Raw genomic sequence first — 16,963 nt, 5'->3', positions numbered from 1 at the left:
GTGCACACTATTCTAAGTGTGGTCGAACTAGTGACTTGTATAGAGGTAAAATTATATTCTCCTCATGAGCATCTATGCCTCTTTTAATGCATCCCATTATTTTATTTGCCTTTGTAGCAGCTGCCTGACACTGGCCACGGAATATGAGTTTGTCATCCACCCAGGTCTTTTTCATTGACGGTTTTGCCCAGAGTTTTAGAATTAAGCACATAATTATACATCTTATTACTTCTACCCAAGTGCATGACCTTACATTTATCCCCATTAAAGCTCATTTGCCATTTATCAGCCCAAGCTTCTAGTTTACATAAATCATCCTGTAATATAAAATTGTCCTCCTCTGTATTGATTACCCTGCAGAGTTTAGGGTCATCTGCAAATATTGAAATTCTACTCTGAATGCCCCCTACAAGGTCATTAATAAATATGTTAAAAAGAAGAGGGCCCAATACTGACCCCTGTGGTACCCCACTGCTAATCGCTACCCAGTCAGAGTGTGCTCCATTAATAACCACCCTTTGTTTCCTATCCCTGAGCCACCTCTCAACCCACTTGCACATATTTTCCCCTATCCCCATTATTCTCATTTTATGTATCAACCTTTTGTGTGGCACCGTATCAAAAGCTTTTGAAAAGTCCATATACACTACATCCACTGGGTTCCCTTGGTCCAATCCGGAACTTACCTCTTCATAGAAACTGATCAAATTAGTCTGACATGAACGGTCCCTAGTAAACCCGTGCTGATACTGGGTCATGAGGTTATTCCTCTTCAGATACTCCAGTATAGCGTCCCTTAGAATGCCCTCCAGGATTTTACCCACAGTAGAGGTTAAGCTTACTGGCCTATAATTTCCGAGTCCAGTTTTTGTTCCCTATTTGAATATTGGCACCACATTTGCTATACGCCAGTCCTGTGGCACAGACCCTGTTATTATGGAGTCTTTAAAGATTAAAAATAATGGTCTATCAATGACTGTACTTAATTCCTGCAGTACTCGAGGGTGTATCCCATCCGGGCCCGGAGATTTGTCAATTTTAGTGATTTTTAGACGCCGCCGCACTTCCTGCTGGGTTAAGCAGGTGACATTTAATTGGGAATTTTTATCACTAGACATTTTGTCTGCCATGGGATTTTCTTGTGTAAATACTGATGAAAAAAAGTCATTTAGCATATTGGCTTTTTCCTCATCCTCATCCACCATCTCACCCAGACTATTTTTAAGGGGGCCAACACTATCATTTTTTAGTTTCTTACTATTTATGTAGTTAAAGAATATTTTAGGATTATTTTTACTCTCTCTGGCAATGAGTCTCTCTGTCTCAATCTTTGCTGCCTTGATTTGCTTTTTACAGAATTTATTTAATTTTCTGTATTTATTTAATGCCTCCTCACTACCTACTTCCTTTAATTCTCTAAATGCTTTCTTTTTGTCACTTATTGCGCCCCTTACAGCTCTATTTAGCCATATTGGTTTCCTCCTATATAAAGCTGAATGTGTGTGTGTATGTGTGTATATGTGTATGTCCGGGATTGGCATCTGCACCGTCGCAGCTACAGCCACAAAATTTTGCACAGTCACATGTCTGGACCCCGAGAGCGTCATAGACTATGTTGTGAGGCAAAATTTTAACCCTGCACGTTCCAATTCACCAAACAATTTTGCCTCTATCTACACAATGGGGAAAAAGTGAAAGGAAAAGTGATGGAGGCAAATTGACAGCTGCCAGTTATGAACAAGGGGGACTTAAAGAGTGAGAGCGATGGCGCCAAAGAGTATATACCGTACAGTTGCTAAGGTGGGGCCCCAACATGGGATACTCACCACACACGGGGATATTAACACACACACAAAATGCACACCACACTACAATGTGCTTGAGCACATATACCACCCCCAGCACACATTTCACCACACATACACCAACCTCGCCACATAAAAGTCGAAACACAAAAGTCGCCGCTCAAAACTTGCCATGCGCAAAACTCGCCACATGCAAAACTAGGCTCACGCAAAACTCGCCACACGTGCAAAACTCACCTCATGGAAAACTCGCCACACGCAAAACTTGCACACGTGGAAAAATTGCCACATGCACAAAAGTTGCAACACATGCAAAAGTTGCCTCAAACAAAACTTGCACGTACTCAAAACGCACCACACATAAAACTCGCCACGCGCAAAACTCGCCATGCGCAAAACTTGCTGCACAGAACTTGCTAAACTAACCTGTCACATGCAACTCGACACACAAAAAGTTGCTACACGCATGTCGCCACACAAAACTCATCTCACAAAAGTCGCTACATGCATGTCGCCACATGCAACTCAACACACAATTTGACACATTTAACTCGCCCTAAAACACACACAAGTCTGGTATTATCCTTCAAAAATAAAAATCTGATTAATAAGCAGACAAACTACAAGAGCAACAAATGTACCATATAGGAAATCCGGCAGCTGTCAGTCACATGACCTGTCTATTATGTGTATGTGTGAGCTAATATATACTGCCAGGGGGAGGGCTTACTGTTAGCTGGGGATTTATCAGGCTGCCAATATAGCTTACAAATACTGAGGTAAAAATACTGACCAAATAGCATGTGAACGAGGTCTAATACAGGAGGAGATGACATACAGATATATACTATATACAGGGGAGATGACATACAGGTATATACTATATACAGGAGGAGACAACACACAGGTATATACTATACACAGGAGATGACACACAGGTGTGTACTATATACAGGAGGAGATGACACATACATATATACAGGGGAGATGACACACAGGTATATACTATATACAGGAGGAGATGACATACAGGTATATACTATATACAGGAGGAGATGACACTGGTATATACTATATATAGGGGAGATGACATACAGGTAAATACTATATACAGGGAGATGACACACAGGTATATACTATATACAGGAGATGACATACAGGTATATACTATATACAGGAGGAGATGACACACTGGTATATACTATATACAGGGGAGATGACATACCTGCTCTCTGACTGGTCGAGGCCGCCAGGCCTCGACCAATCAGCAACGGGCACAGCGACGATGATGTCATAAAGGACGTAGACATTCCGCGTCTCTGATTGGTCGAGGCCGCCAGGCCTGGCGGCCTCGACCAATCAGCAACGGGCACAGCGACGATGATGTCATAAAGGACGCAGACATCTGACGTTTCTGATTCAGCGACGGGCACAGTATCGACGTAGATGTCATAATGGTTGCCATGGCGACGATGATGTCATAAAGGTTGCCTCGACCAATCAGCGACGGGCACAGTCTGCCGCGAATTCTGGAATCATCATTGTCCATATACTACGGGGACATGCACATTCTAGAATACCCGATGCGTTAGAATCGGGCCACAATTTAGTATATATATAATTGTCTAAGGGTTTTTCTGTCTGTCTGTCCTGGAAATCCCGCCTGGCGACCTCGACCAATCAGAGACGGGCACAGCATGGCGATGATGATGTCATAATGGAAATCCCGCATCTCTGATTGGTCGAGGCCGCCAGGGCAGACGGGCACAGCGACGATGATGTCATAAAGGACGTAGACATCCCGCGTTTCTGATTCAGCGACGGGCACAGTATCAACGTAGATGTCATAATGGTTGCCATGGCGACGATGATGTCATAAAGGTTGCCTCGGCCAATCAGCGACGGGCACAGTCTGCCGCGAATTCTGGAATCATCATTGTCCATATACTACGGGAACATGCATATTCTAGAATACCCGATGCGTTAGAATCGGGCCACAATCTAGTATACTATATACAGTAGAGATGACACAGGTATATACTATACACAGGAGGAGATGACATACAGGTATATACTATATACAGGAGGAGATGACACACTGGTATATACTATATACAGGAGGAGATGACACACACACATATACTATATACAGGGGAGATGACACAGGTATATACTATATACAGGAGGAGATGACACACTGGTATATACTATATACGGGGGAGATGACATACAGGTACATACTATATACAGGGGAGATGACACAGGTATATACTATATACAGGGGAGATGACACACGTATATACTATATACAGGGGAGATGACACACGTATATACCATATACAGGAGGAGATAACACACAGGTATATACTATATACAGGAGATGGCACACAGGTATATACTATATACAGGGGAGATTACACACATATATACTATATATAGGGGAGATGACACAGGTATATATTATATACAGGAGGAGATGACATACAGGTATACAGGAGGAGATGACACACATATATACTATACACAGGGGAGATGACAAACAGGTATAAACTATATACTGGAGGAGATGACACACAGGTATATACTATATACAGGAGGAGATGACATACATGTACATACTATATACAGGAGGAGATGACACAGGTTTATACTATATACAGGAGGTGATGACACACAGGTATATGCTATATACAGGGGAGATGACACACGTATATACTATATACAGGAGGAGATGACACACAGATATATACTATATACAAGAGAAGATGACACACAGGTATATACTATATACAGGAGGAGATGACACATTTGCCCCATACAATGCTGCATAAAGGTTGATGGCCCCATAAGATGCTCCACACATTATGGCCCAATAAGATGCTCCGCACATTATGCCCCATGAGATACTCCACAAATTATGCCCCATGAGATAATCCACACATTATGCCCCATAAGATGCTCCATACGTTATGCCCCATGAGATGCTCCACATATTATTCCCCATAAGATGCTCCACACATTATGTGGATGCTCCATATTATGAGATGCTCCATACATTGTGGCCCCATACGATGCTCCATACATTGTGGCCCCATAAGATGCTCTACACATTTGCCCCATTTGCTGTTGCTGTGATTAAAATAAAAAAAATCACATACTCACCTCTCTTCGCTCAGGCCCCCGGCACTTGCGATAGTCACCTTCCACTAATCGTGTCATCGCGCCCTCTGACCTGAACAGTGCTGAGGATGGAAGACAGAGCGGCGCGCAGCGGCGGAACGAGGAAGGTGAGTATCGCGCAATGATCACCTCCCCGATATACTCACCTGCTCCCGGCGCGGTCCCTGGCAGCGTCTCACTGTCAGATGGTCTCCGGGAGCCAGCGGCATCTTCTTGTGTTCAGCGGTCACGTACCACTCATTATAGTAATGAATATGCGTCCATATTCATTACTTTAACCCCTTTCTGCCAATGGACATACTATTCCGTCCATGTGGGGTGGGCCCTACTTCCCAAGGACGAAATAGTACGTCCAGGGCGATCTGCCGCGCTCACGGGGGGAGCGCAGCCGATCGCGGCCGGGTGTCAGCTGCTTATCGCAGCTGACATCCGGCACTATGTGCCAGGAGTGGTCACGGACCGCCCCCGGCACATTAACCCCCGGCACACCGCGATCAAACATGATCGCGATGTGCAGGGAAGCAAACCGCAGGGAGGGGGCTCCCTGCGGGCTTCCCTGAGACCCCCGCAGCAACGCGATGTGATCGCATTGCTGCGAGGGTCTCCCTACCTCCCTCTCTGCTCCAGGCCCGGATCCAATATGGCCACGGCATCCGGGTCCTGCAGGGAGGGAGGTGGCTTACCAAGTGCCGGCTCAGAGCAGGCGCTTGGTAACCCTGCAGCGCTCTGAGACAGATCGGTGATCTGACAGAGTGCTGTGCAAACTGTCAGATCATCGATCTGTGATGTCCCCCCCTGGGACAAAGTAAAAAAAAAATTCCAAAGTGTAAAAAAAAAAAAAAAAAACCTAAAGAATGAAAAAAAAAAAAAATATTATTCCCATAAATACATTTCTTTATCTAAATAAAAAAAAAACAATAAAAGTACACATATTTAGTATCGCCGTGTCCGTAACGACCCAACCTATAAAACTGGCCCACTAAGTTAACCCCTTCAGTAAACACCGTAAGCAAAAAAAAAAAAAAAAACGAGACAAAAAACAACGCTTTCTTATCATACCGTCGAACCAAAAGTGGAATAACACGCGATCAAAAAGACGGATATAAATAACCATGGTACCGCTGAAAGCGTCATCTTGTCCCGCAAAAAACAAGCCGCCATACAGCATCATCAGCAAAAAAATAAAAAAGTTATAGTCCTGAGAATAAAGCGATGCAAAAATAATTATTTTTTCAATAAAATAGTTTTTATCATATAAAAGCGCCAAAACATAAAAAAAGATATAAATGAGGTATCGCTGTAATCGTACTGACCCGAAGAATAAAACTGCTTTATCAATTTTACCAAACGCGGAACGGTATATACGCCTCCCCCAAAAGAAATTCATGAATAGCTGGTTTTTGGTCATTCTGCCTCACAGAAATCGGAATAAAAAGCGATCAAAAAATGTCACGTGCCCAAAAATGTTACCAATAAAAACGTCAACTTGTTCTGCAAAAAACAAGGCCTCACATGACTCTGTGGACTCAAATATGGAAAAATTATAGCTCTCAAAATGTGGTAACGCAAAAAATATTTTTTGCAATAAAAAGCGTCTTTCAGTGTGTCACACTGAACCGTCACGGGTGCCAATCATAAAAATCTGCTAAAAAAACAGCTATAAAAGTAAATCAAACCCCCCTTCATCACCCCCTTAGTTAGGGAAAAATTAAAAAATTAAAAAAAGGATTTATTTCCATTTTCCCATTAGGGTTAGGGCTAAGGTTAGGGCTAGGGTTAGGGTTGGGACTAGGGTTATGGTTAGGGCTAGGGTTAAGGCTACAGTTAGGGTTGGGGCTAAAGTTAGGGTTAGGGTTTGGATTACATTTACGGTTGGGAATAGGGTTGGGATTAGGGTTAGGGGTGTGTCTGGCTTAGAGGTGTGGTTAGGGTTACCGTTGGAATTAGGGTTAGGGGTGTGTTTGGATTAGGGTTTCAGTTATAATTGGGGGGTTTCCACTGTTTAGGCACATCAGGGGCTCTCCAAACGCGACATGGCGTCCAATCTCAATTCCAGCCAATTCTGCGTTGAAAAAGTAAAACAGTGCTCCTTCCCTTCCGAGCTCTCCCGTGTGCCCAAACAGGAGTTTACCCCAACATATGGGGTATCAGGGTACTCAGGACAATTTGGACAACAACTTTTGGGGTCCAATTTTTCCTGTTACCCTTGGGAAAATACAAAACTGGGGTCTAAAAAATAATTTTTGTGGGAAAAAAAAAGATTTTTTATTATCACGGCTCTGCGTTATAAACTGTAGTGAAACACTTGGGGGCTCAAAGTTCTCACAACACATCTAGATATGTTCCATGGGGGGTCTGGTTTCCAATATGTGGTCACTTGTGGTGGGTTTCTACTGTTTAGGTACATTAGGGGCTCTGCAAACGCAATGTGATGCCTGCAGACCATTCCATCTAAGTCTGTATTCCAAATGGCGCTCCTTCCCTTCCGAGCCCTCCCATGTGCCTAAACGGTGGTTCCCCCCACATATGGGGTATCAGCGCACTCAGGACAAATTGGACAACAATTTTTGGGGTCCAATTTCTCCTGTTACCCTCGAGAAAATACAAAACTGGGGGCTAAAAAATAATTTTTGGGGGAAATTTTTTTTTTTCACGGCTTTGCGTTATAAACTGTAGTGAAACTCTTGGGGGCTCAAAGTTCTCACAACACATTTAGATAAGTTCCTTGGGGGTCTAGTTTCCAATATGGGGTCACTTGTGGGGGGTTTCTACTGTTTAGGTACATTAGGGGCTCTGCAAACGCAATGTGACGCCTGCAGACCATTCTATCTAAGTCTGTATTCCAAATGGTGCTCCTTCCCTTCCGAGCCCTCCCATGCGCCCAAAAGGAGGTTCCCCCCACATATGGGGTATCAGCGCACTCAGGACAAATTGGACAACAACTTTTGGGGTCCAATTTCTCCTGTTACCCTCGGGAAAATACAAAACTGGGGGCTAAAAAATAATTTTTGTGGGAACAAATTTTTGTTTTATTTTTATTGCTCTGCATTATAAACTTCTGTGAAGCTCTTGGTGGGTCAAAGTGCTCACCACACATCTAGATAAGTTCCTTAGGGGGTCTACTTTCCAAAATAGTGTCACTTGTGGGGGGTTTCAATGTTTAGGCACATCAGTGGCTCTCCAAACGCAACATGGCATCCCATCTCAATTCCAGTCAGTTTTGCATTGAAAGGTCAAACGGCGCTCCTTCCCTTCCGAGCTCTCCCATGCACCCAAACAGTGGTTTACCCCCACATATGGGGTATCAGAGTACTCAGGACAAATTGTGCAACAACTTTTGTGGTCCAATTTCTTCTCTTACCATTGGGAAAATAAAAAATTGGGGGCGAAAAGATAATTTTTGTGAAAAAAAATGATTTTTTTATTTTTACGGTTCTGCATTATAAACTTCTGTGAAGCACTTGGTGGGTCAAAGTGCTCACCACACCTCTAGATAAGTTCCTTTGGGGGTCTACTTTCCAAAATGGTGTCACTTGTGGGGGGTTTCAATGTTTAGGCACATCAGTGGCTCTCCAAACGCAACATGGCGTCCTATCTCAATTCCAGTCAATTTTGCATTGAAAAGTCAAATGGCGCTCATTCGCTTCCGAGCTCTGTCATGCGCCCAAAGAGTGGTTTACCTCCACTTATGGGGTATCGGCGTACTCAGGACAAATTGTACAACAACGTTTGGGGTCCATTTTCTCCTGTTACCCTTAGTAAAATAAAACAAATTGGAGCTGAAGTAAATTTCCTGTGAAACACCTGAAGGGTTAATAAACTTCTTGAATGTGGTTTTGAGAACCTTGAGGGGTGCAGTTTTTAGAATGGTGTCACACTTGGGTATTTTCTATCATATAGACCCCTCAAAATCACTTCAAATGAGATGTGGTCCCTAAAATAAAATGGTGTTGTAAAAATGAGAAATTGCTGGTCAACTTTTAACCCTTCTAACTCCCTAACAAAAAAAAATGTTGGTTCCAAAATTGTGCTGATGTAAAGTAGACATGTCGGAAATGTTACTTATTAAGTATTTTGTGTGACATATCTCTGTGATTTAATTGCATAAAAATTCAAAGTTGGAAAATTGCGAAATTTTCAAAATTTTCGCCAAATTTCCGTTTTTTTCACAAATAAATGCAGGTAATATCAAAGAAATTTTGCCACTATCATGAAGTACAATATGTCACGAGAAAACTGTCAGAATCACCGGGATCTGTTGAAGATTTCCAGAGTTATAACCTCATAAAGGGACAGTGGTCAGAATTGTAAAAATTGGCCCGGTCCATAACGTGCAAACCACCCTTGGGGGTAAAGGGGTTAATGAGCGGTATCACGTGACCGCTGAATACAGGAAGCGCTGCCCAGAGACCATCGGACATGCAGGGACCGCGCTAGGAGTAGGTGAGTATGTCACCGGGCTGCTCCCCGCCAAACCCCCACCCCGCTGACAATGACTCGAGTATAAACCGAGATGGTCACTTTCAGCCCAAAAAAGTGGGCTGAAAATCTCGGCTTATACTCGAGTATATACAGTAATTTCAAATGACAACTTTCTGGCTTTAAGAAACACTAAAAGAAATCAAGAACAAAAAATGTGGTAGTCAGTAACGGTTACTTTTTTTAACCAAGCATATGGGAAAAATTATGGAAGCACTCAATTCTGAGGAAAAAATTATGGAATCACCCTGTAAATTTTCATACCCCAAAATAACACCTGCATCAAATTAGATCTGCTCATTACTTTCTGTCTAAAAAGGAGTGATCACACCTTGGAAAGCAGTTGCACCAAGTGAACTGACATGAATCATGGCTCCAACACGAGAGATGTCAATTGAAGCAAAGGAGAGGTTTATCAAACTTTTAAAAGAGGGTAAATCATCACGTAATGTTACAAAAGATGTTGGTTGTTCACAGTCAGCTGTGTCTAAAATCTGGACCAAATACAAACAACATGTGAAGGTTGTTAAAAGCAAACATACTTTTAGACAAAGGAAAACATCAAAGCGTCAAGACCAGAAACTTAAAGCAATATGTCTCCAAAACAGGAAATGCACAACAAAACAAATGAGGAACGAATCGGTGGAAACTGGAGTCAACGCCTGTGACCGAACTGTAAGAAATTGCCTAAAGGAAATGGGATTTACATACAGAAAAGGTAAACGAAAGCCATCATTAAAACCTAAACAGAAAAAAACAAGGTTACAATGGGCTAAGGAAAAGAAATTGTGAACTGTGGATGACTGGATGAAAGTCATATTCAGTGAAGAATCACGAATTGGCATTGGGCAAGGTGATGATGCTGGAACTTTTATTTGGTGCCGTTCTAATGAGATTTATAAAGATGACTAGCTGAAGACAACATGCAAATTTCAACAGTCATTGATGATATGGGACTGCATGTCAGGTAAAGGCACTGGGGAGATGGCTGTCATAACATCTTCAATAAATGCATAAGTTTATGTTGATATTTTGGACACTTTTCTTATGCCATCAATTGAAAGGATGCTTGGGGATGATGAAATCATTTTTCAAGATGATAATGCATCCTGCCATAGAGCAAAAACTGTGAAAACATTCCTTGAAAAAAGACACATAAGGTCAATGTCATGGCCTGCAAATAGTCCGGAACTCAGTCAAATTAAAAATCTTTGGTGGAAGTTGAAGAAAATGGTCCATGACAAGGATCCAACCTACAAAGCTGATCTGGCAACAGCAATCAGAGAAAGTTGGAGCCAGATTGATAAAGAGTACTGTTTGACACTCATTAACCCCTTCATGACCCAGCCTATTTTGACCTTAAAGACCTTGCCGTTTTTTGCAGTTCTGACCAGTGTCCCTTTATGAGGTAATAACTCAGGAACGCTTCAACGGATCCTAGCGGTTCTGAGACAGTTTTTTCGTGACATATTGGGCTTTATGTTAGTGGTAAATTTAGGTCAATAAATTCTGCGTTTATTTGTGATAAAAACAGAAATTTGGCGAAAATTTTGAAAATTTCGCAATTTTCACATTTTGAATTTTTATTCTGTTAAACCAGAAAGTTATGTGACACAAAATAGTTAATAAATAACATTTCCCAAATGTATACTTTACTTCAGCACAATTTTGGAAACAAAATGTTTTTTTGCTAGGAAGTTATAAGGGTTAAAATTTGACCAGCGATTTCTCATTTTTACAACGAAATTAATAAAACCATTTTTTTTAGGGACCACCTCACATTTGAAGTCAGTTTGAGGGGTCTATATGGCTGAAAATACCCAAAAGTGACACAATTCTAAAAAATGCACCCCTCAAGGTACTCAAAACCACATTCAAGAAGTTTATTAACCCTTCAGGTGCTTCACAGCAGCAGAAGCAACATGGAAGGAAAAAATGAACATTTAACTTTTTAGTCACAAAAATGATCTTTTAGCAACAATTTTTTTATTTTCCCAATGGTAAAAGGAGAAACTGAACCACGAAAGTTGTTGTCCAATTTGTCCTGAGTACGCTGATACCTCATATGTGGGGGTAAACCACTGTTTGGGCGCACGGCAGGGCTTGGAAGGGAAGGAGCGCCATTTGACTTTTTGAATGAAAAATTGGCTCCACTCTTTAGCGGACACCATGTCACGTTTGGAGAGCCCCCGTGTGCCTAAACATTGGAGCTCCCCCACAAGTGACCCCATTTTGGAAACTAGACCCCCCCAAGGAACTTATCTAGATGCCTAGTGAGCACTTTAAAACCTCAGGTGCTTCACAAATTGATCTGTAAAAATGAAAAAGTACTTTTTTTTTCACAAAAAAATTCTTTTCGCCTCAATTTTTTCATTTTCACATAGGCAATAGGATAAAATGGATCATAAAATTATTTGGGCAATTTCTCCGAGTACGCCGATACCTCACATGTGGGGGTAAACCACTGTTTGGGCACACGGCAGGGCTCGGAAGGGAAGGCGTGCCATTTGACTTTTTGAATGGAAAATTAGCTCCAATTGCTAGCGGACACCATGTCGCGTTTGGAGAGCCCCTGTGTGCCTAAACATTGGAGCTCCCCCACAAGTGACCCCATTTTGGAAACTAGACCCCCCAAGGAACTTATCTAGATGCATATTGAGCACTTTAAAACCCCAGGTGCTTCACAGAAGTTTATAATGCAGAGCCATGAAAATAAAAAATAATTTTTCTTTCCTCAAAAATGATTTTTTAGCCTGGAATTTCCTATTTTGCCAAGGGTAAAAGGAGAAATTGGACCCCAAATGTTGTTGTTTAGTTTGTCCTGAGTACGCCGATACCCCATATGTGGGGGTAAACCACTGTTTGGGCGCACGGCAGGGCTCGGAAGGGAAGGCACGCCATTTGGCTTTTTAAATGGAAAATTAGCTCCAATCATTAGCGGACACCATGTCACGTTTGGAGAGCCCCTGTGTGCCTAAACATTGGAGATCCCCCACAAATGACCCCATTTTGGAAACTAGACCCCCAAAGGAACTAATCTAGATGTGTGGTGAGGACTTTGAACCCCCAAGTGCTTCACAGAAGTTTATAATGCAGAGCCGTGAAAATAATAAATACGTTTTCTTTCCTCAAAAATAATTATTTAGCCCAGTATTTTTTATTTTTCCCAAGGGTAACAGGAGAAATTTGACCCCAATATTTGTTGTCCAGTTTCTCCTGAGTACGGTGATACCCCATATGTGAGGGTAAACTACTGTTTGGGCACATGCCGGGGCTTGGAATTGAAGTAGTGACGTTTTGAAATGCAGACTTTGATGGAATGGTCTGCGGGCGTCACGTTGCGTTTGCAGAGCCCCTGGTGTGCCTAAACAGTAGAAACCCCCCCACAAGTGACCCCATTTTAGAAACTAGACCCCCCAAGGAACTTCTCTAGATATGTGGTGAGCACTTTGAACCCCCAAGTGCTTTACAGACGTTTACAACGCAGAGCCGTGAAAATAAAAAATCATTTTTCTTTCCTCAAAAATGATGTTTTAGCAAGCAATTGTTTATTTTCACAAGGGTAACAGGAGAACTTGGACCCCAGTAATTGTTGCGCAGTTTGTCCTGAGTATGCTGGTACCCCATATGTAGGGGTAAACCACTGTTTGGGCGCACATCGGGGCTCGGAAGTGAGGGAGCACCATTTGACTTTTTGACTACAAGATTGGCTGGAATCAATGGTGGCGCCATGTTGCGTTTGGAGACCCCTGATGTGCCTAAACAGTGGAAACCCCTCAATTCTACCTCCAACACTAACTCCAACACACCCCTAACCCTAATCCCAACTGTAGCCATAACCCTAATCACAACCCTAACCACAACCCTAATTCCAACCCTAACCCTAAGGCTATGTGCCCACGTTGCGGAATCGTGTGAGATTTTTCAGCATAATTTTTGAAAAATCCGCGGGTAATAGGCACTGCGTTTTACCTGCGGATTTACCGCGGATTTCCAGTGTTTTTTGTGCGGATTTCACCTGTGGATTCCTATTGAGGAACAGGTGTAAAACGCTTTGGAATCTGCACAAAGAATTGACATGCTGCGGAAAATACAACGCCTAATACACCCCTAACGACAAATACACCCCTAACCTTAATTCCAACCCTAACTCTGTTCCAACCGTAACCCTAAGTGTCCACGTTGCGGAATCGTGTGCGGATTTTTCCGCAGTTTTTGAAAAATCCGCAGGCAAAACACACTGCATTTTACTTGCGGATTTACAATGTTTTCTGTGCGGATTCCTATTGAGGAAAAGGTGTAAAACGCTGCGGAATCTGCACAAAGAATTGACATGCTGCGGAAAATACAACGCAGCGTTTCCGCGCTGTATTTTCCGCACCATGGGCACAGCGGATTTGGTTTTCCATAGGTTTACATGGAACTGTAAACCTGATGGAACACTGCTGCGAATCCGCAGCGGCCAATCTGCTGCGGATCCGCAGCCAAATCTGCACTGTGTGCACATAGCCTAATTCTAAAGGTATGTGCACACGCTGCAAAAAACGCTGCGGATCCGCAGCAGTTTCCCATGAGTTTACAGTTCAATGTAAACCTATGGGAAACAAAAATCGCTGTATACATGCTGCAGAAAAACTGCACGGAAACGCAGCGGTTTACATTCCGCAGCATGTCACTTCTTTCTGCGGATTCCGCAGCGGTTTTACAACTGCTCCAATAGAAAATCGCAGTTGTAAAACCGCAGTGAAATGCGCAGAAAAACCGCGGTAAATCTGCCATAAATCCACAGCGGTTTAGCACTGCGGATTTATCAAATCCGCAGCGGAAAAATCCGCAGAGGAACAGAATATGTGTGCACATAACGAAACCCTAACCCTACCCCTACCCCAACCCCTAACCCTAACCTTAGTGGAAAAAAAAAATTCTTTATTTTTTTATTGTCCCTACCTATGGGGGTGACAAAGCGGGGGGGGGGGGGGGGGTCATTTATTATTTCTTTTATTTTGATCACTGTGATAGATTATATCTCAGTGATCAAAATGCACTTTGGAACAAATCTGCCGGACGGCAGATTCGGCAGGCGCACTGCGCATGCGCCTGCCATTTTGGAAGATGGCGGCGCCCAGGGAGAAGACGGACGGACCCCGGCAGGATCGGTAAGTATGATGGGGTGTGGGGGACCACGGGGGGGGGGAGATCGGAGCATGGGAGGGTGGATCGGAGCGCGGGGGGGTGGAACGGAGCACGGGGGGGTGGAACGGAGCACGGGGGGGTGGATCGGAGCACGGGGGTGGATCGGAGTGCAGGGGGGTTGGATCGGAGCACGGGGGGGGGTGATTGGAGCACGGGGGGAGCGGACAAGAGCACGGGGGGAGCGGAGCACAGGACGGAGGGGAGCCGGAGCACTGTACCGGACAGATCGGTGGCTTGGGGGGGCGATCGGTGGGGTGGGGTGGGGGTACATTAGTGTTTCCAGCCATGGCCGATGATATTGCAGCATCGGCCATGGCTGGATTGTAATATTTCACCAGTTTTTTAGGTGAAATATTACAAATCGCTCTGATTGGCTGTTGAAAGTGAAACTGCCAATCAGAGCGATCGTAGCCACGGGGGGTGAAGCCACCCCCCCTGGGCTAAACCACCACTCCCCCTGTCCCTGCAGATCGGGTGAAATGGGAGTTAACCCTTTCACCCGATCTGCAGGGACGCGATCTTTCCATGACGCCACATAGGCGTCATGGGTCGGATTGGCACCGACTTTCATGACGCCTACGTGGCGTCATGGGTCGGGAAGGGGTTAAGTCCATGCCTCAGAGACTGCAAACTGTTATAAAAGCCAGAGGTGGTGCAACAAAATACTAGTGATGTTTTGGAGTGTTTTTTTTGTTGTTTGCATGTTTTTCATGATTCCATAATTTTTTTTCCTCAGAATTGAGCGATTCCATAATTTTTCCCTATGCTTGGTTAAAAAAAGTAACCATTACTGACTACCACATTATTTTGTTCTTGAATTCTTTTAGTGTTTCTTAAAGCCAGAATGTTGCCATTTGAAATGACTTTAGTTTTCTGCCATGTCTGTGATCTGCTTTTTTTCTACAAAATTAAACAACTGAATGAACATCCTCCAAGGCCGGTGATTCCGTAATTTTTGCCAGGTGTTGTAAATACTGAGGTAATAAACTGACCAAGTACTGAACGTGTGAGTGTGGCATTATACACAGCCTCCACCTGCAGCACCTCACTCTTCTCTATACACAGCCTCATACTGCAGCAGCACCTGACTTCTCTCATTTTCCCATCACGTCTCTCATTTTCCCCCTCACACCAGTCATTTTGACCTTACACCTCTTCATTTTCCCCTCACACCTCATTTTCAACTACATTCTAAACACGACAGAGCTAGATGTGGCCTTGCCTGCAGCGCACTGATATTCTGAAGGCGGCTGCCCTGATTGTAGGTCGCGATGGCTGGGACATCACGGCCGGTGAGTTTTATAGGGTGGCTTTCGCGATGAATGTGTCTCCGCCCGTGTGCACTAGCAACGTGGGCTGTGTGGATGGGGCTTTGCGTGTGGATTGAGTGTGGCTCTGAGGAGTGGGCGGAGCAATGTGGAGTGGGTGGGGCATGATACATACACACATACATAGCTCTATATATATATATAGACAAAGGACTTTATTTTTGCTGTGTTTTTATTACAATCTTACTATGGGGTTAGTAACTGGGGCACCTTATAGTTGCCTCTCCATTACTAACCTGTGGGCTTGATGTCAGCGGGCGTAAAACAGCTGACACCAACCCCACAACTATTACCCAACTTGCCACCGCACTAGGGCAAGTGGGAAAAGCTGAGCAGAGTGACAGAATTGGCGCATCTAATAGAAACATACATAGTAACATAGTTATTAAGGTTGAAGGAAGACTATAAGTCCATCTAGTTCAACCCATAGCCTAACCTAACATGCCCTAACATGTTGATCCAGAGGAAGGCAAAAAAAACCATGTGGCAAAGAGTAAGCTCCACGTTGGGGAAAAAAATTCCTTCCCGACTCCACATATGGCAATCAGACTAGTTTCCTGGATCAACACCCTATCAAGGAATCTAGTATATACAACCTGTAACATTATACTTTTCAAAAAAGGCATCCAGTCCCCTCTTAAATTTACTGAATATACTCGAGTATAAGCCGACCCGAGTATAAGCCAACCCCCTTAATTTTGCCACAAAAAAATGGGAAAACTTAATGACTCGAGTATAAGCCTAGGGTGGGAAATGCAGCAGCTACTGGTAAATGTCAAAAATAAAAATAGATACCAATAAAAGTAAAATTAATGAGACATCAGTAGGTTAAGTGTTTTTGAATATCCATATTGAATCAGGAGCCCCATATAATGATCCATAAAGTTTATTATGGGCCCCATAAGATGCTCCATATTAAAATATGCCCCATATAATCCTGCATAAAGGTTAATAATGGCCCCATAAGATGCTCCATAG

General features: G+C 43.4%; 1 protein-coding gene across 2 annotated transcripts in view; it reads right to left on the bottom strand.

Moving 5' to 3' along the window:
* The window catches only part of KIFAP3 (kinesin associated protein 3), a 562,094-nt gene that overhangs the window by 190,089 nt on the left and 355,042 nt on the right, over window positions 1-16,963 (bottom strand). The window lies entirely within an intron of this gene.

This window comes from Ranitomeya imitator, chromosome 8 (assembly GCF_032444005.1).
Source record: "Ranitomeya imitator isolate aRanImi1 chromosome 8, aRanImi1.pri, whole genome shotgun sequence".
NCBI classification, from domain to species: Eukaryota; Metazoa; Chordata; class Amphibia; order Anura; family Dendrobatidae; genus Ranitomeya; species Ranitomeya imitator.
Note: the sequence above shows the minus strand (reverse complement) of the source record. Positions and strands in the feature narration are given on the sequence as shown.